The following is a 27,426-nucleotide window of genomic DNA, read 5'->3' as shown; positions in this document are numbered from 1 at the left end:
TTATTTTAAGACAAAACTGAAGAGCGCAATGTTTAGGTTGGTTTTGGTAGAGAGAGAAACCCAGATGCAAACTCTGTGTTCAGAGTTTGGTAAGACAAGAATCCCTTCATGGTTGAGGAAACCAAGAAAAGTTAAATCCTGAAATGCTCAGCATCATTGAGTAGGTTTTCAACCTCTTGTTCTGTTTTTTTTTTTTTTTTAAATAATAAATTTTATTGTTATATTCCCCATACAATTGCAGCCCCCCCATTCTGACCCCAATCCCTCCCCTCCCGCCCCCGCCCCCAAAAAAGTGTCTCTGGTTCATAGTTTTTTGTTGATTTTGATTTTCACTTTCTTATAGTTATTCATTTTCCTGGTCCCTTATTTAAGTTTTCTAGATTCCTGCTATGAGTGAGACCATCCGGTATTTTTCTTTTTCTTTTTGGCTTATTTCGCTGAGCATGATCCCTTCCAGCGCCATCCATGTTGCTGCAAATTGCATGTGTTTATCTTTTTTGAATGCCGAGTAATATTCCATGGTATATATGTACCACATCTTCTTGATCCAGTCATCTATTTTTGGGCATTTGGGTTGTTTCCAAAGCTTAGCTATTGTAAACAGTGCTGCTATAAACATAGGGGTGCAGGTGTTCTTTGGAATTGATGTTTCTGTGTCCTTTGGGTAAATACCTAGGAGTGGAATTGCTGGATCATATGGAAGCTCTATGTTTAGTAGGTCCAGAAATCTCCACACAGCTTTCCACAGTGGTTGGACCAGTTTGCACTCCCACCAACAGTGCAGAAGAGTTCCTTTTTCTCCACACCCTCGCCAGCATTTGTTGTTGCTAGTTTTTTTAATATGTGCCATTCTCACTGGTGTAAGATGGTATCTCATGGTAGTTTTGATTTGCATTTCCCTGATGGCAAGTGATGTTGAACATTTTTTCATATGCCTGTTGGCCATTTGCATTTCCTCTTCAGAGAAGTTTCTTTTTAGCTCTTCTGCCCATTTTTTGACTGGATTCTTTTCTTTGTTGTTGTTGAGTCTCATCAGCTCTTTGCAGATTTTTGTGATCAGTCCTTTATCATTAGTGTTGGGTGCAAAAATGTTCTCCCAGTTGGTGGGGTTTCTCTTTGTTTTTGTTATTGTCTCTTTTGCTGTGCAGAAGCTCTTTAATTTGATGTAGTCCCAGCTGTTTATCTTTGCCTTCACTATCACTGCTTTGGGTGATGCGTTTGTAAAGATGTCTTTGATGTGCAAATCACGTAGTGTTTCGCCTATATTTCCTTCTATATATTTTATGGTTTCAGGTCTTATGTCTAGTTCTTTAATCCATTTTGAGTTGATTTTTGTGTATGGTGTGAGGTAGTGGTCAAGCTTCATTCTTTTGCATGTAGCGACCCAGTTTTCCCAGCACCATTTATTGAACAAACTTTCTTTGCTCCAATGCATAGTCTTTGCTCCTTTGTCAAAGATTAGTTGACCATAAATCTGTGGGTTTATTTCTGGATTTTCTATTCGATTCCATTGGTCTGTATGTCTGTTCTTGTTCCAATACCATGCAGTTTTGATGATTATGGCTTTGTAGTATAGTTTGAAGTCTGGGAGTGTAATGCCTCCATTCCCTTCTTTTTTTTTCAGGAGAGCTTTGGCTATTCGGGGTTTTTTGTGATTCCATATGAATTTCATCAATAATTGTTCTATTTCTTTGAAGAATGACATTGAAATTTTGATTGGAATAGCATCGAATCTGTATATTGCTTTTGGAAGAATGGCCATTTTAATAATGTTTATTCTTCCAATCCACGAGCAGGGGATGTCTCTCCATTTCTTTGTGTCTTCTTCTATTTCTTTTAACAGTGTTTTATAGTTTTCTTTGTATAGGTCCTTTACCTCTTTTGTTAGATTTATTCCCAAATATTTGATTTTTTTTGTTTCAATAACAAAAGGGATGGTTTTTTTGATTTCTTCTTCTTCAGATTTATTGTTTGTGTATAGGAAGGCTACTGACTTTTGCGTGTTGATTTTGTATCCTGCCACTTTACTGAACTGATTGATGAGTTGAATTAGCTTTTCTGTGGAGTTTTTGGGGTTCTCTATGTATAATATCATATCGTCTGCAAATAGTGATAGTTTGACTTCCTCTTTTCCTATTTGGATTCCTTGGATGTCTTTCTCTTGTCTTATTGCCCTGGCTAGGACTTCCAGTATTATATTGAAAAGCAGTGGTGAGAGTGGACATCCTTGTCTTGTTCCAGATCTTAATGGAATTGCTTTCAGCTTTTCACCATTGAGAATGATACTGGCTGTTGGTTTGTCATAGATGGCCTTTATGATGTTGAGGTATGTTCCTTGTATCCCAAGAATTTCAAGGGCTTTTATCATGAATGGGTGTTGCACTTTGTCGAAAGCTTTCTCAGCATCTATTGATATTATCATATGGTTTTTATATTTCTTTTTGTTGATGTGTTGGATAACGTTGATTGATTTTCGGATGTTAAACCATCCTTGTGCCCCTGGAATGAATCCTACTTGGTCGTGGTGAATTATCTTATGGATACATTGTTGGATTCTGATGGCTAAAATTTATTGAGGATTTTTGCATCAGTGTTCATTAGGGAGATTGGCCTGTAGTTTTCCTTTTTTGTGTTGTCCTTGTTCAGTTTTGGTATTAGTGTAATGTTGGCTTCATAGAACGTGTTTGGTATTGTCCCTTCCTTCTCAATTTTTTGGAAGAGTTTGTGAAGGATAGGCACTAATTCGTCTCTGAATGTTTGGTAGAATTCATTTGTAAATCCATCAGGTCCTGGGCTTTTGTTTTTGGGGAGGTTTTTGATTACCATTTCAATTTCGCTAATTGTAATTGGTCTGTTTAGGTGTTCTATTTCTTCTTTATCTAGCTTTGGGTGATTGTAGAGTTGTAGGAATTTGTCCATCTCCTCTAGATTGTTAAACTTGTTTCCATATAACTGTTCATAGTAGTTACTGATTATTCTTTTGATTTCTGCTGTGTCCGTTGTGATTTCTCCTCTTTCATTGATGATCCTATTTATTTGTGCTTTCTCCCTTTTTTCCTTTGTGAGCCTGGCTAGGGGTTTGTCTATTTTATTGATTTTTTCAAAGAACCAGCTTTTGGTTTCATTGATCTTTTGGATTGTTTTTTTAGTTTCAATTTCATTTATTTCTGCTTTGGTTTTTATTATTTCTTTTCTTCCACTGGTTTTGGAGTTTTTTTGTTGTTCTTTTTCTAGATCTTTGAGCTTCGAGATTAGGTTGTTTCTTTGAGTTCTTTCTTGTTTCTTGATGTGAGCTTCTATTGCTATATATTTTCCTCTTATTACTGCTTTTGCTGCATCCCATACATTTAGGATATTGGTGTCCTCCTTGTCGTTCAATTCAAAAAATTTTTTAATTTCTTCTTTGATCTCCTCATTAGTCCAATGGTCTTCCAGTAGTGTGGTTTTTAATCTCCATGAGGTAGGAAAGTTCCTTGCCTTCTTTTTATGGTTTATTTCTAGTTTGATGCCTTCATGGTCAGAAAAAATGGTTGATATGATTTCAATCTTGGTGTATCTGTTGATGTTTGTCTTGTGCCCCAGTGTGTGATCGATCCTGGAGAATGATCCGTGTGCGCTTGAGAAAAATGTGTACTCCGTTTTTTTGGGGTTTAGTGTTCTATAGATGTCTGTTAAGACCAATTGCTCTAGGTCCTTATTTAGAGCTTTGGTTTCTTTACTTATTTTTTGTCTTGTTGATCTATCCATTGTTGATAGTGGTGTGTTGAAGTCTCCCACTACGTATGTGTTTTCTCTGATGTCTGTTTTCAGAGAGGACAACAGTTGTCTGATATATTTTGGTGCTCCTTCGTTTGGTGAGTATATGTTAATGAGTGTTATTTCTTCTTGAAGTATTGTCCCCTTGATCATAATGTAATGACCATTGGGGTCTCTTTTTATCTTTTTGAGTTTGAAATCTGTTTTATCTGATATAAGTATAGCTGTTCCTGCTTTCTTTTTTGGTCCATTTGCTTGTAGGATTGTTTTCCATCCTTTAACTTTGAGCCTATTTTTATCTTTTGTAGCTAAATGTGTTTCCTGGAGACAGCAAAAGGTTGGGTTTTGTTTCTTAATCCAGGCTGCCACTCTGTGTCTTTTTATTGAAGAGTTTAGTCCATTTACATTTAGAGTTAATATTGATATGTTAACATCTGTATTTGCCATTGTGTTTGTCTTTCCTTTGATTTTATTTATTTATTCTTTTAATAACTTTTTTTTTTTTTTGCCTTCTTTCATTGTTATTCGTCCCTCTGAGGTTCTGGCTTTAGGACTCCTTGTAGTATTTTTTGGAGTGGGGGTTTAGTTGCAATGAAATTCCGGAGTTTCTGTTTGTCTGGGAAGGTCCATATTCTTTCTTCAAAGAGGAAGGAGAGCTTTGCGGGATAGAGTATTCTTGGTTGGCATCTGTTTTCTTGGAGTCTGTTGACTATGTCCCTCCACTCTCTCCTTGCCCGTAGTGTTTCTTCGGAGAAGTCTGATGTCAGCCTGATTGGCTTTCCTTTGAATGTTATCTGTTTCTTCCCTCTTGCCAGCTTCATTATTTTTTCCTTGTCCTGGATTCTTGGGAGCTTTACTATTATGTGTCTTGCTGTATTTTTTCTTTCGTCGTGGAAGTTTGGTGTTCTTCTTGCTTCTTGTATATCAATTTTCAGCTCCTTCTTCACATTTGGGAAGTTCTCTTCAATTATCTCTTTGAATATTTTCTCTGTTCCTACTTCTCTCTCCTCTCCTTCTGGTATTCCTATAACTCTTATATTTCCTTTCCTCATGGAGTCAGATAGTTCCCGAAGTCTTTCTTCATTCTTTTTCCTTCGTACTTCTCTTTCCTTTTCTGTTTTGGTTCTTTTTATTTCTGTGTCTTCAAGAGCACTTATTCGTTCTTCCATTTCATCAATTCTGCTTTCATTGCTTTTCCCAGAATTCTTTAGTTCTTCCACTAATTCTTTGATCTCCTGCATTTCTTTTACTTCCCTCTTTAGGGACTCAATTTCATTCTTCTGATCGTTGATTATTTTTCCCTTATCATTGTTTTCCTTTATGACTTCTGTCAGTTTTTTAATCACGGCAATTTTAAATTCTCTTTCTGGAAGGCTCAGAAGTTCTTCCAAGTTACTGTCGTTGCCATCTGGGGGCTGGTTTTCTTTTTGTGGTGTGCTTTTTCTCTGGAGAGTTGCTAGGTTGCGTGTGGTTCTTCTCCTCCCTACTGTCTGTTTTCTAATTTGCCGTATGCGTTGGGACACTGTGTTGTTGGGACTGGCCGGCATCTTGGGTGGGCTTCTCTTCTCCCCTCTGGTTCCTCCAGGAGTCATCTGTCAGTTTCAAGCAGTCTTTATTGGAGAAAGGTCCCTGTCCTAAAATGCCGATGTGGGGACACACTCCCCTGTGCGCCTGGTCTGCCCCAGCGGTGGATTCCTGTTCCCCCTCTGGGCTTGGACTGCAGGCCAGAGGGGGTCTGGCGTGGGCAAACTTCCCCTGCTCACCTCTGGCTCCTGAGGAAGCCTTGTGCAGGTAGTCTTTACTGAAGAAATGTCCCTGTTCTAAAATGGTGATGTGGGACACACTCCCTGCGCGTCCAGTCTCAGGCACACTCTTCTGCGCGCCTGGTCTGCCCCGGCTGTGGGTGCTCGCTCTCCCTGTGGGCTCAGACTACTTGTTCGGAAGGGGCCCGGTGTGGGCTAACTCCCCAGCTGGCCACTAGCTCCTTCAGGAGCCTGTGCTGGCTTCAAGTCGCTAGGTGGCGCCAGAGATCTCTCCTAGAGCCCTTGGGGAGCTGATTTTCCACCCCGTGGGACAGGGAGCAGAGCGGGGATGGTAGGGTACACCTCAACGGCTTTGGGGTGCTGTGTCTGCCTTGTGCCCCACCGTCGTGGGGAACCCATGCCCCTAATTTCGTGCCCCGGGTCTCAGTTCCAAAGCCCTCAGTTCCAGGACGCGGGCTGTAGCCCAGTTCAGTGGCGCGGGAATGGCGCCTTTTGCACCGCTCCCGTGCCTGGACGCCTGGTTCCTGCTCACTCAGGGAGGGACCTTCACCTCAGTGAGGACCTCCGCGCATCTCCCGGCAAGCCTAGGTCGTCTCCCAAGCCTAGGTCGCAGGCGCGGGGACCTGGGCAGCCGCGATCCCGGTCTGCACTTGCTTTTCAAGCGCGCCAAGCGCGCTGCTTTCTGCGCCAGCTTACCGGCAGCCCGGGCTGTGTGCGCGTCTCCCGGGGTCTTTGTTCTTCTCTAATGGCGCCCGGAGCCGTTCGCTCACCGCCGCAGCGAATCCTGCAGGGTTCGCCTCAGCTCCCGTTCACGGGGTGTGGTGGCTGCAATAGTTCCTTTCCACTCACAGTCCCGCTTGCTGCGTCATTTGTTCTTGTTGGCCGTTTTGGTTTGTTGTTTTCCTCCTCTCTGCCGGTCGGAGAGTGCCGCCTCTGTGGGAGGGGGAGGGGAGCAGGGTTCTGCGCTTCCCTCCCTTCTAGTCCTCTTTTATGGCCACTTTCTTCTTCGGGCAGTTCGCTGGAGTCACCCGTTTATCTTCCGTGTCCCAGTTCTCACTGGGATCTGCCGCTTTTCCTCCCTATTCACTTTTTTTAATGGGAGATCTTACTCGCAGCGTCTCCTCGCCGCCATGTTGCTCCGCCCCCTCTTGTTCTGTTAGGGCTAATTTTATGTGTCAGTTTGACCGGTTCATGGGATACCCAAATACCTGGCTAAACATTATTTCTAAAGTGTGACTAAATAGGTGTTTCTGAAAGAGGTTAATTAGCGTTTGAATCCACAAACTCAATGAAATAGATTGCCCTCCTCAATGCGGAGAGGTATCTTCTATTGAGGATGTGAATAGAGCCTAAAAGCACAGTAAGACAGAATTTTCTTTCTGTCTGACTGCTTAAGATAGAAATTAGTCTTCTACTGCCCTGGGACCTGGACTGAGACATACACTATTGGTTTCCCGAGGCCTCAGGGATTCAGACATGTCTACACAGCTGGGCTTTCTTGCTCTCCAGCTAGCAGAGAGCAGATCTCAGGACTTCTCGGCCTGTTATTTTGCATGCATCAATTCTTTAAAATAAATATATATGTAAGCATATATAATTACATATATATTTATATTTATTTACCTTTTCCTTTGGTCTATTTCTCTGGAGAACCTTATTGAATGCTAGCTATAGGACAGTAGATTAGTCTATTTTATTTGAATCCAAGAACAATAATTGAGGGAAATTTTGAGAAGGGAACTAAATCCTACTGTTTTATGTTCATGGGCTTTATAACTTAGCATAAAATGGGTGCCAATATTGCTATAACTTCATTTGTATCTTCACTCTCCTGAGGGAAGGAGCATCCAGGCTTCATAAAAAAAATGAGATCTCACTTGATATTGTTTTGCAGCCTTCACTCAGCTACATCCTGTGAACATTTCCTTAGCCCTTTGTCTTTTAGCTCTCTAATGAGTACATATTACCTAAGTGTAAATAAATACTTGCTGAATGACTAGATTAAAAGAATTGTATGTACATACTGCAGTTTATTTAATCTCTCTCATATTTCTGAACATTTAAATTTGGCCCAAATCTTCAGAGTAATGAGAAATAGATGGTGATCATCCTTGCACAGATATTTTTATATACATCTAATCAAATCCTAAAAGTGGCATTCCTTGGTGAAAAGATATGCACATTTTAATGTGTTTGAAATGCACTGCCAAATTGCCCTCCAGATATGTTGTTCCAATTTACATACCCACCATTGGAATATGAGAGTGTCCATTTCTCTGTACTCTGCCCAGTGCTCCAATAATTATTCCTTTTAGTTGTTGCCAATTTGAGACAAAAACAGCATTTCATTGTTGTTGTAATTTTCATTTCTTTGGCTACTTGTGTAGCTGAGCATTTTTAAAACTTGTTTATTTGTCATTTTTTATTTGTGTATGGCTTCACTGGTGATTTGCCAGTTCAAATTTTTCCCCTTAATTTCAACCTAGTGGACTTTTTTTTTACTGATTTGTAAGAGCTCAATACATCAAGGATGAAAGCATCTTTTCATTAATCTGTAAAAACTTCTCCTGTTGATAGTTTAATAAATCACTTTTAGTTTTTGAGAAGAAAATTATTCATATATTCACATACATGAATATTTTCCCCTTGAGCTGCTTTAAAAAAATTCCTTACACTGTTATTATACAAATGTTCAAATCTACAGTTTTAGTTCTCTTATATGTATATGCTTTTTCATTGCTTTCTATAATCCACACGTGGATTTTATCTTATAGTATAGTACACATAGACAAATTGCTTTTATAATATTAAGAAGTATACTTTGTTGAATAAAATCTCTTCTTTATCCAATAATTTGAAGTGCTACCTTATTAATACTAACTCACACAAAATACAATATAGTATATTATGCAAATATATGAATGATATCTATAAATGTTTAGTTAGGAATATGCCATATCCTAGATATGAATTATTATTCCCCTCAAGTAGTTAGCGCTATCATATGTGGCTACTGCAGTTTGCAGTATGTTGTAAACAAACTGTTTAACAACAAATAAATCCCTCATTCTAATTTTCTTGACTCTTCTCTCTCATAGAAAAGAGTGACTGTAAGAAATATTTGATATTTGAAAAACATATCCTGGAACAACAGTAGCTGGACTATCATTAACATTTTTAATAAATTAATTTTTACATTTATAATGTTTCTATTCCACTCTGAAAGAGTATTCTTTTCTTTTTCCTTTCCTTTTTTGTAAGCATTTTTATGTCATTCAGGAGAGTTTTGTAGTAATTTGTCTAAGAGACCTATATATTTCTTTTAAGCATACCTGGATATTGTAGCTAATGGAATATATTTTGTTTTATTTTAATGGATAATTTCTGCATATAGGGAAGTTTGCTTTTGTACAGTTAATTTTTTTAATTATTTTTGTATAATTTCTTTGTAACTGACCTACTTTATAGGCCTTCTGTTTTTAGAAGGAAAATACTATGATTTACATGCAGTAAAGACTGAATTATCTAGAACATTCAGAAGAAAACTTATAAATTATTATGGCAAGAATACTTACCTTGTTCCTCATTGTAATAGGGACACCTATGATATTTCACCATTAAACATATTTTGATATTCACTTTTGAAGTGGTTTACAGTAGTTATGTTAAGGAAGTATCCTTCTAATCTTAGTTCTAAGTATTTTCAGTTCTATTGGACTCATAAGTAAATAAGTTAATCCAAGATAAAGGAAACAGCATGAGTTCAAAGTCGGGTACAATGTCACTAAAAGTAGAGTTGTCAGACCTCCTGTATATAATGGATTATCCTATATTTCAAAAACATCTGTGTCAGGATGTATAATCATTCTACATTTGATCTAGATCTGACATTACTGATGACATCTGTTAGTCCATAATCTTCTCCTTGCCAGTGATAATATGTCCCAAAGCACTGAAAATAAAATACGGAGCAATACCAAAAAGCAAACATGTAAACAAAATTGCTGTGCGGTGGGCTAGATTTGTTCAGATCAAGTCTGGGTCTGTTGTTCCCTCATTTTTTAATCCTGTAATCAGCACAATCTGGGTGCAGTTTGAAACTTCAGCATGAGAAATGAATAGCAATTTAGGTCGTTAGGTTTTAAAATAATGACTCTGGAGAAGACCTGGGCATATCTACTGAGCCATCTAGTGGCTGCCGAGTGCACCCAAAAAAAAAAAAAAAAAAAAAAAGTATAACAACACTACTGAGGTCCTCAATTTTAGAATAAAAATGAATGGGGATTATCATTTGAGGATACCCCCTGCCTCCCATATCAGCAGTCCAAAATTTTCACACAATTTGAGTGCAATTACTTTTGACCTATAAGGGATATGATCAATGAATAGAAGAACAATTGAATTCACACTTGAATATATACATTAAAGCATATGCACACTTAAGCATAAACATTAGAGATGATGGTTATATTACCTGTATAAAAACAGTCATTGACTAAAGAAAGAAAACGTAAGCAAAGACAGTATCAGATTTAACTCGGGCTACCAACGTGATAGAGAAAAGTATAAGTAAAAGATGAAGACGAGCATGTATTTGTTTAGGCATAAACAATGACTATTGGCGGGGGAAAGAATTTTAGTTAGAAAAATTATGCATTCCCAACATAAAATTCATGGTTCTTAAAGTAACCACCAGATTTTAACAGTGATAAAATAACTGAAGTTGTCTTCCATCCTTTCCTTAATATTTTGCTTCTGTCTACAGGAAAATAAAAAAAAAAGACCAAAAAATAAAGCAGCTAACATAAAAAGAGTTAGCTTGGATCATAGCTGAGAATGCTAAAGAACAAAGATAAAGCAAATTGATAGCTTTCGAATGTTAATAGGGTTTGTCACCTCCTAGAGTGTGTAAATTGAAGACATCTGTCTGGTCTAAAATAAATTCCAAAAATCCCAAACTAATTGCTTCATATACACAATGCAAAACCTCAGAATTCCATGCAAAAATAAACCTTCATTTAGAAAATAAACTTCATATAATTATGATAAAAGAGAACCTGTCAATGAGCCAGTGCTTAATACAGAAGGATTATTTTGAAATAAACTTCTTTAGAGCTCATTAGAATTGGAGAGAACTGTGAAAATAGATCCTGCTACCCAGGTCCTGAGGTATGTGATGGTGTTTGGAGTAGCTTAGCTGAAACTAATACAGGTTTACATCAGGGGTCTTTGTTGACTTTTTGGCAATTACATTCATTTATAACACAAAAAGGGAGAATAATGTGTTTTTTTTTTCTTACCTGACCTCAAAAAAATAAATAGAAACACAGCAAAATCTTTTCCAGAAGAAAGGCCTGATGAATCACATCATAGCATCTCACATCTCTGAAGCACAAGTCTTCCTTTTGTTCATTCTAAGAGAGAGTTATTATTGTTCACAAAGGGGATGTGAAAGAAAAGGTTATTTTAAATTTTCTACAAATGGAAAAATTTCAGCAATCTTTTCAAAGATTTGCTATACTAGGAATACTTTCATAAAGTACTGTAGAATTGAGGGAGAGCATAGCATCATTGAAAGTTGCTTTAATCAGACACCACAGCACTGTAACTCATACTTGCAAGCAAAGGAGAGTAAACTTGAACAAAAAATGTATTAACTCAGGTGGGAAAGCTGCAGCAAGGATAGAATGCACATGTCCTCAAGGATGAGGGTGTCAGAATGCTGCAGGGACTCTCCCAGCATCCATCAGACTGAAAGTAGCTTTGTTCACTCCTACTGCTTGGCTTTTCCTGCAACACTAGAACCAAGTACCCAACAATTTTTGAGTTTACATCTTTCAAATTTCACCTTGAAAAGACACCAACTTAGTGTAGTTCAAATAATCTTAAGGATTCTAGCTGGCATAGTTACGTTTTCTGTTCCTTTCTCCAAATGCATGCCTATAGAGGGGAGTTCTTGCTGAAGCCAGTAGTCACCATTCTGACCCTATATTAGATGGGGGTGGTAAGATCAATACAGCAAAAGAAGGAAATGGCAAAGTTCAGGAAAACAGAGATACTGGGCATTTAAAGCATCATTTCTCTCCTAAGCATCAACCAGCAGCAGCAGAACAGCTGAATGAAAGATGGCTTAACAACAAAATACAAGGGCTAACTGACCCTCTGATTTTCTTGATAAAGAGGAGTCTAAAAGGCAGGTAGGAGCTGCCATCTATAATTCAGGCAGGAGGGATATCACCTCCGCTCTTAGGAAAAATGATTCTGGTGGGCCAGCAAATTCTGTACAAAGGCTTTGCTTTCCAGCTCACTATTTTGTTCCAACATCCTACTTTGGATACCCAAAATGTAATGTTATCATATTCTTTGCATTCTTGCAGAAATAGTCACCTTCACCCCAGTCCCACCTCTAAGGCAGATATCTATTTTTGAAATTGGTTAAGATAGGCATTTGTTTACAGAAGTTCAGGAGAGATTCATTATGATTTTGGAACAATTTTTGTTATACTACCCTCTCCTCCAAGTATGCCTCCATGAAACCCATAGAAATAGTCTCCTGCCTAAGAAAGGACCCCATCCCATGATGGAAGAACCTGGGCCCCCAACTAGTATCTGTTTCATGGTTTATCCCCCAAGCTCTCTACATGTTTGGGTTAAGTGAGTACTCTTGGGATGTCTCATATATCTCCCAGAATAAGGGAATAGAAGTTGTTCCTTATTCCTTCACAGAACTGACTCCATGAGCCCACTAAGGAAGCTCAGGCACATGTGCAGCCAATACTTCCCTTGTACTGGGATAAACAAGAAGTGGGCAGCTTTGTGTATTAGAACTTTACAGTAAATGTGAACCTGCTCCAACCCCATGTCCACTCCATATCACCTCCCCACCCACATTGTCCAGTATGCTGTTTCAACTGTCGAACTTGATGGGGAAGAAGAGATGGCTGAGCTCCTTGGGAGATCAGCAAGACTCTTTGTGTTAGAATCTTCCAAGATGGCCTTTGACCCAGTATTACTAGTTGACAGTTCTCCTTCTAAACGCATCGAGGAATCCAATCTCTCTATGAAACACAGAAGCACAGTCTTCCCGGCTAGGTCTAGTCACTGCAGTTATGATCTGCAGCAGCTGATATTAATCAGAGATTTATTTCATCCTTAGTCTTTACAAAAATACAAAGCCTATGGAGCTCTAAATGGTAACTTTCCTTGACTCCTACTCTTTCATCTAATGCCTTGCCTATATTTGCATCTGTAAATCATCTCACCCTGGTCTCAATAAAACCTTTTTTTCCAATTTCATTGTTTGTGGTTTATAATCACTGTGTTGTACCAATTACAAGCTACACTCCAATTCTGGCATCTTCTAGGAAGATCCTTCAGGTAGTAGCAAGACAGAATGACTCAAGCTATATTTATCTTTTTTTTTTTTTTTTTTTTTTTTTTTTTTTTTAATAGAGGCATGTTCCATTTATTTATTTGTCTGCTTGTTTGTTTGTTTTTTGTTTATACATGCACTGGGTACAGTCAGAAGCGCGGGAGGGTGAGAGAATTCACCAGAGCCAGAGCGGGGAGCAGAGCAGGCAGAAGGACCGAAGTACACTGCTGAGGGGAGCAGCGGGCGGCAGGAGAGGTCTGCGCGCCATGTGGGACCCTCCTCTGGTGACCGGGGAGCAGCCGGGGATCGAACCGGCGCCGCAAAGGTTGCGGGCAGCTTCGCAACCCAGCGCTCAACCGCTGCGCCACTGGGGAGGCCCTCAAGCTATATTTAGACAAAGAATAAACCGTTTGAGTTTTTTCTCTCAAATGGATCCAATCTTCCTCTAAAACACTATCCAGTAAATAACAATAAAAACCAAAAAAAAAAAAAAAAAAAAAACAACTGCTGTCTTTCAAGTATGATTTGCTGTTGTATTGTAGGAGGGAAAAAAAGGAAGAGCAGAAAGAGGAGTAGAGAGGAGGAGAAAGTCAAAGGAAGAGGAGATGGTCTTTTTACTACACTTCTGTATGGGAATTAGCCCTCCCTACCTACATTCTCACCTTTGCACTGACACTAACACATTGTTGGCTTCTGTGACAGACTGGAAAGTGTGATATTTCTGTACCTTGTTCCTATAGTACTGAGTAAACTGTGAGATCTGAGAAAGCAGCTAGGGGATCAAGCTAGCTCTCTTCTTAGAAGATTCTTTTTGACTAGTGAACTAAACTCAAGTACTATTTTATTTTGTAGAAGTCACAGAATCATAAGTCAGTGAGAAGCTCAAAACAATCTACCTTTATCACTGAAGTGGAGATAAGCATTTGTCTTTGCAGAACATGGTAAAGGCTATCAAAGGAGACTATACAGATTCAGAAGAGAAGAAATAAAGAACACAATTTGTAAAAGACTGATGCATTAGATACAGCAAAATATTAAAAAAAAAAAAAAAAAGGAAAAAAGAGGACATCAGGTAATGCTAGTAGTGAAGGAGGCCGGGGGAAAATGGAGGGAAAAGGAGTAGGGTCATAGAAACGAAGGGACGAGGGCATTTATAGAAAAGAGGGTTCCACCATGAAAAGTGCCCCAGATTGAGTAAGTTGAGATCTAAAGACACCCCCCCATACCATGAATAGGAGACATTGGAGGGACAGTTTTCTAAGAATTTAGAGATCAGAAGCAGCTTAGAGTGGTTTGAAATAGTATTATAATGTAAATTATTATTTGTACTGTCAGTTTAATCTGTTAGTTTTCTCTATTGCTGTAATTGACATAAGCTTAGTAGTTTAAAACAACACAAACAGATTTACAGTTCTGGAGGTGAGATATCTGAAAGGGGTCTCCTGGGTCTAAAATCAAGGTGCGTTTTAGGGCTATGTCTCCTTAAAGGGTTCCAGCTTCTAGAGTTTGGTGACTCTATCCATCCTCAAATGCAACAGCATAGCATCTTCAAATATCTCTCTGATTTTAATACTCCTGCCTCTATCTTTCACTTCTATGGGCTTTTGTGATTATATTGGGCTCACTCACATAATCCAGGATTATCTCTGATCTCAAACTCAGCTGAGTAGCAATCTTAATTTCATCTGTACCATTAATTCCCCTCCAGGACATACAATAAAACATGTTATAAGAAGTTAGGACATAAACACTTATGGTTCATAGGCGTAGGGGGGGGGAGCATAATTCTGCCTTCCACATTCTCAAATATGAATTTTTTTAAAGTCATTTTTAGTAACTTTAAGTCTCAGAGACCTACTATATGAATTAAGTTGTCAGGGATATTCAAGATATTTAACAAATAGTACACAGAAAACCAATAGACCAAAATAGGTGTGAGCCGTAGTGCTGGAGGCCTACTGTTATTTGGAGCATTTACCTTCCTCATAATTAGATAACGTATTGTGAGGGATTTACAGGGGCTTGGAGGTGGGCTCCCACCTCCAATGTGGGATGACCTCCAAGTGGGGGGGTCCTTGGGGAACTAGAGGTGAAGGTCTCTATCAACAACAGATATAGATCAATATTTTAATAACTGACTGAACAATACTACTGCATGCTAGCTAAATATCAGTCCCATATATCCTTATATCCTTTGTATGCATACACACATACAAATATATATATATAAAGAGTCTGCAAGGAAATACCCTAAATGTTCATAGTGGTAACCACGAAGGAGCATATTGATATTATGAACAAATACCAAAAGAAGATAGAAAGTGCTCTCAACATTTCAATTTATACAGAGAGAATCTATTAATACATTGTTTATGTACTTAAATGCAAGACTGAAAAGAGTCTGAAGAAATAAACACCAGTAATAATGGTTTTCTCTAAGGAAGACAGTAGCGTTGAGGCAGGCAGATAAAGTGAAAAAAGTATTGAAGCAGTTACTCTATAATCAAAATCACTTGTGTTTTCAAATGCATAGATTTTTTTTCATATAATTTAACCAACAGATTTAAAATGTGTTAGTATAAAGTATAAGTTTTAAAATGAGTAAATAGTAGACAATAAATTCAGAATCTATACAGGATAAAAGTTGACGTTTTAGATCATTGGCTAAAGTATGGACTTTTAATTAAATGTTCTGAAATTACTGTATTTCTATTTAGAAAATAAATCTGAGTTCTCATAGAAATAAATTTCAAGGGCAATGAAGAAGCCATGTATAAATACAGAAGTGTTTATAATTTCTGAATAGGAATGGTCTTCTAAAATATAACCCTTGGGGCCTTCCCTGGTGGCAGAGCAGTTGAGCGCTGGGTTGCGAGGCTGCCTGCATCCTCTGCAGTTCTGGTTCGATCCCCGGCTGCTGGGCGAGGGTCCCACATGGCGTGCAGACCTCTCCTGCCGCCCGCTGCTCCCCTCAGCAGTGTACTTCCTCAGTCTGCCTGCTCTGCTTTCCCCTCTGGCTCTGGTGAATTCTGTCACCCTCCCGTGCTTCTGACTGTACCCAGTGCTTGTATAAATAAATAATAAATAAATCTTAAAAAAAAAAAAGAATGTCAAAAAAAATAAAAATAAAATATAACCCAAAGAAATGCATAAATGGAAAGTCTGACTCTATGACTATATTAACATGGAAAAGTTGTTGATAAAGATATTAATAAAGTATGTTAAAAGGCACAGAAAGATTGCAAAAAAAAAAACCTTGAAATATTTAAATAAAAGGAATACATACCAGGATACATATAGAAATTCCATGCTCAATAAGGAAATAAACCATCCAAAATACAAATTAAACAAAAGTCGCACGAAAAAAGTGCAAATATCCAATAAGTACACCAAAAGATGCTCAATTTTCATGTATTTTAGGAAATACAATTTATGATAGTAGTAAATTTTCCACTGTTAGTTTAGTAAAATGAAAGGGATCCAATTCATTCATACTAGTAAGTATATGAAACAATTAATTACTATATAGTATTAACATTGGTTTAGCCATTTTGGAAGATAATTGAAAATTATTTGTTAAAGAATAAAATATAATTTCATCCCTCTGCAACATAATTTTGTGCTTCTGTACTATAATTTCATCCTATAAATATTTAAAATGCATGTATGAAAGGTACAAATACATGTATGAAACCACACAAAAACGTGTCTGCAATGGTCACACCAAAATAATAAAAGCAGAGATGAGCCGCAGGGTATGGGAAGAGGTGCCAGAGAATCAAGGACTATCTTAGCCTTCCCTTATTGTTAATTAAATGAGTTTTACATTCAATAAAGCATTTTCCAATGTCAGTTACTGTTACTAATTATGTGGATAATTTTCAGTTAACATCTTTTGGCTGATGAGTATGTAAAAAGTCATATTTCAACCAGAAAAATAATCTGCTGAAAATAGACTAGTTAATCTGAATGATTCACCCTTCTAACTCTTTCATTCTTTCCCCTTTCCTTCCTTTACTCTTCCTTCTTCCATACCTCTATTTTTTCATTTCATTTTTTAAACTAAGATTAAAAGTTTTAAGTGTTTAAAATGTTATGAAAAGGGCAGTTGCCACTTGGCCCCTGATAAGGTAAGTCTCCTGTCTCCTTCACTCCATTTTTGCCACACTGACTTCTGGGCTCTTCCCAGGACACCCCAGGCACACTCTTGACCTGCCCTCAGATATCCTACATTTACACCCTCCTTTCTTTCAAGCCTTTCCTTATATGATACCTGCTCAGGGATGTCTACCATTACCAGCTCCTAATTTCCAAAACCCTGTATATCTTTCCTAAGTAAGCATCATTTTATCACACATTAACTTATTTTGCTTGTCCATCTTTCCCCAAGATCTAAGTAAGGCTCACGATATCAGAGATTTTTCTTTTGTCTTTCTTTTTTCCCCTTGGTATCTAGAATAGTGCCAAGCACATAGTTGGTGTTTAGAAAATATTGGATGAATGGACGATTCCTCAAAGTCTATGTAACCAGTAGGAGTGGATACAGACTCTCAACAGATGTCAACAGATGTATTCTTTTTTTTTTTGCCAGTTTTCAGAGAAGTCCAAAAGGATCATGGTCTATTTGTGGGAATTATTGCTGGAAATCTGGGAGAATAACAGAGTGCTGTCTTCCTCAGCAGCAGCATGACAGAAGGAAAGCTTACACTTGTGTGGAACCCAGTGGTCCCCTCCCATCTGGCGGTTTTGGGGGATGGGATGGGAATTTGGTTCTACTCCCAGTACTTGAACCTGGAAGATAGAATCTACAATCATATAAAATGACACGTGCCCTCCTCACTATGAGAAAGAGAACCAGATGTGGTAGTTTTCATGTCACTCAGAAAGACTTTATTTTTCTCCTGATTTAATTCAAACCTTCTCCTGCCTACACACAGAGAATCTTTAGAAGAATACCTTTATATCAGGAAAAGATAGCAAGGAAAATAAATGGCCAAATGTTTAGAAATACCTTTGATTCATATCAACTTGGAATGACTTAAGAGGTTACTAGCTATATAGGGTAGAGTTATTTGGGAGTATCCTTTTTGTCTGCAATCTCCCTTTTCCCTAAATCATGTACACTCCTTATTTCTTCTTCCACAAAGAGCTTCCTTGACTGAAAGTTGATAGGGCACAGTTTCAGAAAGTTCTGCAGGTCCAGAGGGCAGGGTTAGAATTCCCCTGGCAGTCAACCCTGTTCTTCAGGAGGAAACACGGCTGATCTATTGAAAGTCCTAGAAGCCAACTTCTGAGTTATTCTCCAAGGCCATTCTAGTCTTATACATCTACCATCAAGTACCATGTTTCATTTCTTTTGTTCCTTTTATATATCAAGTTGTGACAAATGCAAGTGGAAACTTTCCAGGAAAAATAAGTTTATCTGCACAAAACCCCATGGTACCCCTTGGCAATTCATTATTTTTCAATTAAATTTACTGCTAGTTGGCAGTTGCCCTAGTTTAATTTTCTGCTGTTTGTTTATCAAATAGGGAAACACATAATACAAAGCATAATAAAAGTCAGATTGAGTTAATTAAATGTGGAACCAGGAAACTCTAACTCTGCCTTTTGAACAGTTTTCTCATTAGATCTCCTTGAAAAATATCATTTTTAGCTGAAATTTATTTTGACATTTGCGATACATTATTCAATCGGGCCACATTTTCTTTTCTACAACTCCAGGAAGGGAGTTGACATTAGTTCACACTAGTTTGACAGAGGATGAAGGGGGAGACAGGTAATACTAGGACACTCAAACATTTAAGTCAATTTAGGGTTCTTCTGGGGCAAGGAGAGATGGTGCTGTCATCTGTCAGCAGGGCTGTGGTGGGTATAATGACCAGGAACATCAAGAGAGATTAGGGAAAAGACTATGTAATTAGATTGTTTCATTTCAATTTCAAGATGTCTTTAGAAACTCTTTGATTGCTGTGATTTTTTTTTTTGTATGCAGAATATCAAGGTCTCTAAAGCAAAAACAAATACAAACATATAAGAGATCGTTTGGGGAAAGTTGAGCTATGAATTCAGAAATTTATATAAATTCAGTCGCATTCCATGGGTCACATCTGTCATGTGGATATAAAATAATTTCAATCTATAACTTCAAAGGACTTAGAGAATTATGATGGAAAAGTTGAATAAACTTCTGTTCATCTTATGGGATTTAACCACATATATTCAATTAAAGTATATATTATTTTCCAGGCCTTTGGTTGGATTTTAATGTGTGCTAGGGTTATTTAAAGGTATAATTTCCAGGGAGAACCTTCTGGGACTCTCTATGAAATTCTGTCATTATATATATATCAGTCCCACTCAGAGACAAAGGAAAAGAAAAACATTTTGTCTATTATTTTATTAATGACAATAATTTTTTTTCTAGAATCTAGCCATACAAATGTTTCTCCAAGTATTATACATTTTACATAGGATGTTAGAGGTACTATTGTTTAATTTTGAATCAAAATTATAATTATTGTCCAACTATTTATATTTCTAAAGCATTAAAAATATTTGGAGCTTCCTGATTTATTCTTTATTATCATTATTTGCCTGTATCAATTTTTAAATTTTTCTTATTCCAAAGTAATACATGTCTATTATAAAGTGTGGAAAAAACAGGCAAGTACACATAAGAAAATTAAGTTTACACGAATCCCCCCATAGCCAAAAAGGAACTACTATTTGACCTTTGCTATGCGACCTGAAAATAATTTTATATTTTCATAGAAAAAATTCTATTTTAGTTATGCTTGTAGATTTTAGTTACATTAAATTATATCTGTAAAAGGTTTTAAAAATCTAAGACAAAGTAGATATTCTTAAACAATTGATCTCTTTCTTGTACTCTTCCTCCCTACCCCAACTCAACTCTACTTGTAATTGTACAATTATCACAATAAATAACCAATGATGTTAACTTTATGTGTATTTCTTTCAATTATTTTTATAGATGATTATAAAATATATGCTATGTAGAAATAGTTATGTTTTATCTTGATGGTATTTAAACATAACTAGTATCAAAATTTATATATGTACAATTATTCACCTTTTTAAACTTAAAATTCTGTCATGACTATTATTCCATATCAGCATAAAAATTTCCACCAATTCTTTTAATAGCTACATAATATTACAGTGCATATATTAATAAAATAACTAGTCTGCATATCAATAGTAATTCATCTTGTTACAAACTTTTTCTACTTTATAAATTCTTAGACTCAGTTCAAGTCAAATTTGGGATTTGGGGTAAATCCCAACATACAGATTTTCTAGAGATGGAAATAAGTAAAACAAAAACACTTAGCTATATTTAGGTATCACAAAAAAAAAAAAACCCAAAAACTAAGAAATCAAAATTATAGGATGAGGCTAACTTGAATTGTTTCCAATAAATAATTTATACTAATCTCCCACAGTCTGAAAGGTAACTATTTACCTTCTTAACTATGAAGTTTCCATTTATTACTTAGAAAATAAACCTTCTTAAGTTTCTTAGAATGCTTTTATTCCTATGTGACTTATATTTACTAACACTTTTAAGAAGTATGATGAATTTTTACATTAGACATACTTTTAAGATTTTGCAATTAATGACCTTAACATTTTCAAACCTTAAAACTAATTTAAAGGGACGTCAGAAAAATGGCAAAGTCATGACCTCCAAAAATTCTTTCTTTCAAAGCAAGAACACTGGCAAAGTTGTCAGAATCAACTTTTTCACCACACTGGAAATAAGCCAAAGCTTTTAGCAACACAAGGAGCATTTATTTTTTACAATGGCTAATCTTGGTAAGAACAGCAAGTCTTGTAGAGTTTTAGCTATTCATAGTCCTATACCTTGACCCCAGCTTTGCATCAGCCTTGAAAATTAACAAACTACAATCAAACCAACAATTGGCAGTCACTGATAAAGACTGATTAGAAAATTGTATAAGAATTGCTTGTTGGAAATTGCATGAGTTTATCTTTTTTGATTGCTGAGTAATATTCCATTGTGTATATGTACCACATCTTCCTGACCCAGTCATCTATTTTGGGGCATTTGGGTTGTTTCCATAGCTTAGCTATTGCAAATAGTGCTGCTATAAACATGGGGGTGCAGGTGCCCTTTTGAATTAATGTTTCTGTGTCCTTTGGGTAAATACCTAGGAGTGGAATTGCTGGGTCATATGGAAGCTCCATCATTAGCAGGTTTAGGAATTGCCACATGGCTTTCCATAGTGGTTGGACCAGTTTGCAGTGCAAACTGCAAACAGTGCAGCAACATGGATGGAGCTGGAAGAGATCATGCTCAGCGAAATAAGCCAGAAAGAAAAAAAAAAAAATACTGGATGGTCTCATGCATTGCAGGAATTTAGAAAACCTAAATAAGGGACCAGGAAAAAGACTAATTATAATAAATTAAAAATCAAAATCAACAAGCAACTATAAACCAGAGACACACTATGAGAGGTGTGTGTGGGAGAGGGAATAGGAGAAAAACAAGGGGGGTGGGAATTGTAGGAGGACTATAACCAAGATGAAAATGCATACATTGTGCAAAAATGAAAAATGATGTAAAAAATACATAAAATAAAAAAAAAAGACCTGCCTGTTGGAGGGCCTCCCTGGTGGTGCAGGAGTTAAATACTCAGCACTATGAAGCTATCACCAGTTCCGACTGTTCTGCTCCCCACTCTGTCTCTGGTGAATCCGCTCACCTCCCGCACCTCTGGCCTAAACTCCAGTTCTTGTATGCATAAATAAATAAAAAATAAATCTTAAAAAGAAAAAAAGATTTCTTTCAAAACCCCATTCTCTACCTGGTGGGTTCCCTGGGTGATGCCACTTGAAAGACTATCATTTGACCTGACTTGGAGCTCTTCCAGTAGCATAGGTGTTTTTGCCCAGAGGAACTTACTAAAAACAATCACAGACAATTACTTAAAATTATAACTGCCTAAGGCAGCAATACCAGTTGAGGCACACAATAAGTCAACCAAAAATTTTAAAAGAAAAATCTGGGGAATAAGATGTCTAGAAGAGGAGGCTTTGAAAGTGCTGACATATTGCTGGGAATTAGAAAGGACTTTAAAGAATGCAAGTGAATCAGACTAAAATCAAGGTATTGGCAACAGAGTTCCTTTCTGGAGAATCTAAGGAAGAATCTATTTTCTCGTGTTTTCTGACTTCTGCAGGTTACCTACACTGCCTTCTCATAGCCGAGTTCCATCCTTTGCTCCAAAGTCAACAGCAAGAGATCAAATCTTTCCCATGAACATCTTTAATTCTATCTGCAAACTTAATTCCTCTTTGTTATATGTTATTAACAGATTCTGGAGTAGGACAACATAGCTATGTTTAGGAACCATAATTCTACCTACCAGAGAACTGAGGGTTTACTTGAGTAATCATAAGAATGTATTAGCAAACTTGAGGATAGGTCAATTGGGATTATGTAGTCTGAGGAACAACACATTTTTCATTTTGAAGAAAAATGAAGAGAGCCTCAGAGACCAGCAGGACATCATCAAGCACACTAGCATACACATAATGGAAATGCCAGAAAGAGTGGGGAGAGAAAGGGCATAAAGAATATTTGAAGAAATAATGGTCAAATATTACTAAATTTGGTGAAAAAGAGTTCTTCTCATTTTCTGGGTGCCAAGAGATTAAATAACTGTAAAGAATAGCACCCATTTAGATAGACAAACAGGCAGGCAGGAAGGCAGATCAAAATGGGCACCTGAAAGTGAAAATTTATATTTCTGACATTGCATTTTCTTTCTGAAAGAAACAAATACACATTTGGACCCACTGCCCTCACATGCACTATCTCCTCAGAAACCCAACTCTACAAGTTTCATAATTTGCAATTTATTTTCTATTCAATTTTTACTCATGTTATGATTTTCTGTATATATTGCCATGTGGAGCCTCTTGGCTTTGTTTTGTCATATATTCCCCCCGAGAATTCAAATATGCCTTTTTACCCACAATCTGGGATAGTGAGCATAGTCTTTAGAGACTGTTAGTGTAATGGCCACAATGCTTCTGGGTGATTATTAATTAAAAGTCCCTTCACTAATGAAAAAGGTTTTTTTATGTGCAAGCACTTTGTCACAGGGCCACTGGGGAGGTCTTAAGTGAAATTCCACTCCTCAAATGGTAGAATATTTCATTTGTTTTTCTCCTAGCAGAAGATGGGTGATCAACCCAGGACCTCTGTTTAAAAAGTTAAGATCAGGTGGTGAACATGGAGAGAGAACAGAGACAAAGATTCTAGGATAAGAAAAAACTTAAGTAATTTGCTCAGTGAATAGTCAGGTGGGGAACTGAGCAGTTGTGAAGCTGTCAAGTTGACTGAAAGCAGTTTCCTCAGACAGGGGTGAAGTCTGAGATAGGGTTGTTCTCCAGAGCACACTGTGGATTATCAGAAGGATTATCCATCTGATATCCCAGCATGGATTATCACTGACATTGTCAGAACCTATGTACTATTTAATAGACAATCTTAACATACGCCTTTCTGAATTTATAAAGATACAGTAAAATATTGTTTCATAGATGACTGTCCTTGGAAGAATATGACAGTTTTTAGCAGAAACTCTCAATGCCCCAGAAATGCACATTAAAAAAAAAAAAACAAAACAAAGAGTCCCACTCGCACATTTTACTGACTCGTCTAATTCTGGGTGACATGAGAAGTCACAGTGTTGTTGATCCTGTAAAGCTTCATATACTTTCACTGAAACCTGTCCCGTAAAGTATCTACCTTTTTGCTAATCCATGAATACAGACATTTAAAAGTTAGGGAATGACTTCTTTAAAAGTGTTCCATGGATAGATTACTGTTTTTGTTTTTGTTTTTTTTTTCATAACACGTTTTCATGACTCAATTAACTTGAATATAGTACTAATTGGAAAAAAAAATACCTTCGAGAACCATGGAGGATTCATGAATTTTACAGACTAAACTTGTTTAGTTACCTGTAACTGTGCTCTTATTTTCCACTGATATTTAAAATGTCACAAAATGACCAGTGGCAACTCCTTTAATTTGGATTGTTATGCCTCTTAAACATCATCTTTGAACTTAAGGATCTTTGCTCCTTAGCAATAAGATATTCAAGATATAAAATTATGTCCATGCTAAAAGTGTCAAATTTATTGTCATTATTGTTCTTGGGGGGTTTGGTTTGTTTTCTGGTAGAGAACTTTATGAAGGACCAACAGCTAGATACAAATATTTTATAATTTCACAAGAATACTGATGTATTATAAGAGATATATTTATATCTATAGATTCTTTTTTATCAAAACATCTTGAAATTAGGTTTAAAATATTATTCTAATTCAATACCAACCACCTAAAAATTTTATTAAAAAGACAACAAATTAATAATAAAGTTTACCTTCATGGTTGCAAGATAATCATGTTAAAATATCAGCTGACTTTTCACATACCAATAACCACTCATTAGAAACAGAATTAAAAAAAAAATTTTTCACCAGAAATAATCAAATGCCTGTGAAAAAATCTAATTAAAGCTATATAAGACTTTAATGCAGAAATTTACCAAGTATCATTAAAAAAATAAACTAGTCCTAAATATGTGAAAGATATGATCATTCATTAGAAAACTCAATATCGCAAAAGATTTTCTCTACACTGATTTATAGATTGATTTATATGATATACAATCTATTTTGTGAAACTTGGCAGGATGAGCCTAAAATGTATATGGAAATGCCATATCCATGGTGAGATATTAGTATAAAAATTGAAAGAAACAGGCCAAAGAAATCTAACAAGGAATGTAGAAAGAGATCTAAATACTTGCCTGATGGCAAAAATGACTTTGCTGAACAATGAGAAAACAACAGACTGTGCAATGGCAGGCCAACTATTATCCATGTCAAAAAACAGAGTTAACCCACAATTCATACAACATACAAGATTAAATCACACACACTATACACCTGTATGTGAAAGACCAAAGGATAAAAGCTTTTAAAAGTTGCTGTATGAATATGTTTAAAATAGTATTCTAATTCAATACCAACCACCTAAACATTTTATAAAAAAGACAATAAATCAAATTGGGTAAATGGCCGAACCATGTGATAGGTACATCCTAAACTTTTTTAGCAGCTTACAAATTAATTTCCAAAGTGATGTATGATTTTTCTATTCCTATGGAGCACAGTATAAGAGCTCTAAGTTGCACCAAACCTTCACCAACACTTAGTATGGGTCATCTTTTTTACATTTGAATAATTAAAATCATTGTATAGTGGTATCCAATGTGACTTAAATATGCATTTTCTTTTTTTTTTTTTTAAGATTTATTTCATACAAGAACTGTGGTGTAGACCAGAGGTGTGGGACGTGAGAGGATTCACCAGAGACAGAGTGGGGAGCAGAACAGGCAGAGCTACTGAAATACACTGCTGAGGGGAGCAGCAGGCAGACAGGAGAGTTCTTCTGAGCCAGGTGGGTTAGCTCCCTGGCAGGGGATTGAACTCCTGGTGCAGTGGCTGCAGGTAGCTTCATAGTGCTGAAACTTAATCCCTTGCACCACCACAGAGACCTTAAATTTGCATTTTCTAATGGCTAATTATATTTACTATATTCTTACATGCTGAGTTGCCCTCTGTATATTTTCTTTGATGATGTGCACATCACCATTAATTGTTCATTAATTGTTAAGATTGTTTTCTTTTTATTGAGTCTTTTTAGAATTCTTTATATATTCTGGAAAATGGCCTTTTTTCAGATAGATGACACACAAGTATTTTCTCCCAATCTTTGACTTGACTTTCCATTTCAAGTATATTTTGGAGTGCAGTTCTTAATTCTGACAAAATTCAATTCATCAATATATATTTCTATGAAAAGTACATTTGTTGTCAATCTAAGAAATCATGGCCTATTCCAATGTCACTAAAGTTTTTCATCTATGTTCTTCTAAGAGTTTTATAGTTTTAAGTTTTATAGTTAAGTCTATGATCCATCTTGAGTTAATTTTTGATATATGGTGTTAAGTACAGATGCAAGGTTAATTTTCTGCATGAGTATATCTAATTATTCTAGCATAATTTGTGGAAAAGACAACTCTTTTTGCACTGAATTACTTTTGTACAAAATTAGGTTGTCCATATTTTCATGAGTCAAATTCTAGTCTTTTTAATTTTATTCTATTGATCTACTTGTCTATTTTGACTCCAATCACATGTATCAATTACTCTAGTTTTATCAAATGTTTTAAAATCAGTACAGTCCTTCATATTTATTACTTTACAAAGTGATCTGGCTTTTCTAGAATCACATAACAATTTCTATAAAAAGGCTTGCTGAGATGTTTTTGGGACTGCATTGAATCTATCATTAATTTTAACAGCACTAACATTTTAATGATATAGATTTTTCTGGCCAATTGCTAGCATGAAGAATGAGGGGTACCTCAGAACCCCCAAATATTCACACTCTAAAGGGATTCTGCCATGCACCACATAAAGACAAAGCACACACTTAGTGAGAAAGAGATTTAATAGAATTGATGTGCATAGAGAGAAAAGAAAGGGTAAACTTTTCACAACAAAATACCCAAAGTTACCCATTCCCTGGTGGGTAAATGTCCAGTCAAACAGGGTTGGCCTTAAGTAGACCCACTGAGGCCCAAAAGCTTGCACAAGTCTAAGGCACTTTCTAGCAGGGAACCACAGGAAAGTGGTAAAAGGGAATGAAAGCAGCAAAATCAAAGTACAAATCAAGATAAAAGCTGCCATCATCAGCGCCTCCCTGGTGGCGCAGGCCATTGAGCACAGTGCTTGAAACTGTCAGCAGTCTCTGCAGCACAGGTTCGATTCCTGGCAGGCCAGGGAGAAACCCACATGGCAAGCAGACCTCTCCTGTCTGGCCCGCTGCTCCCCTCAGCAGTGTGTTTCAGTCAATCTGCCTGTTCTGTTCCCCACTCTGTCTCTGGTGAATCCTCTCACCCTCCTGCACATCTGGCCTGTACCCTGGTCCTTATATGCATAAAAAAAAAAATCTTAAAAAAAAAAAAGCTAAAAAAGCTGCCATCATCAGCCTTCCCAGGTATCTCTCACCCACACATCTATTCCAAGTATCTCTACATGTCTTAACTCCATGTGTCTCCTTTCATGTCACCCAAGTCCTGGTGCAAGTCCAAAGCTGATAAGCAAGCGAGCCCTCTTCTCATTCTCACATGTGTCTCTCCTGTCTCTCCTCTATGTGTCTCTCCTCATGTCTGCAGCCCATCTGCCTTCTGTGCTACATAGCCTCATCTGGCCACTAAGCTCCGCCAACCCCCTTAGGTAGGGCAGGGAACATGGCACTTCCCTTATGGATATGTCAATGTTACACAACAAAAATGACATCTCTCTCCATGTATTTAGGTCTTCATCAATTTCTCTCAATAATATTTTAGTTTTCAGTGTACAAGTGTGTCAAATTTAACCTTAGGCAGTTCACATTTG

General features: G+C 36.9%; 1 long non-coding RNA gene across 2 annotated transcripts in view; it reads right to left on the bottom strand.

Annotated features, from left to right (window-relative positions):
- The window catches only part of LOC119232595 (uncharacterized), a 122,762-nt gene that overhangs the window by 63,462 nt on the left and 31,874 nt on the right, over positions 1-27,426 (bottom strand). The window contains exon 3 of one of the 2 annotated variants that reach the window (XR_005122160.2): positions 10,820-10,933. The exons of the other annotated variant lie outside the window; for it this stretch is intronic. This is a non-coding gene — a long non-coding RNA (uncharacterized LOC119232595). The remainder of the gene's footprint in view (positions 1-10,819; positions 10,934-27,426) is intronic. 2 annotated transcript variants of the gene reach the window in all.

Source organism: Talpa occidentalis, unplaced genomic scaffold, assembly GCF_014898055.3.
Source record: "Talpa occidentalis isolate TD23 unplaced genomic scaffold, MPIMG_talOcc4v2.1 talOcc4.7, whole genome shotgun sequence".
Taxonomy (NCBI): domain Eukaryota; kingdom Metazoa; phylum Chordata; class Mammalia; order Eulipotyphla; family Talpidae; genus Talpa; species Talpa occidentalis.
Note: the sequence above shows the minus strand (reverse complement) of the source record. Positions and strands in the feature narration are given on the sequence as shown.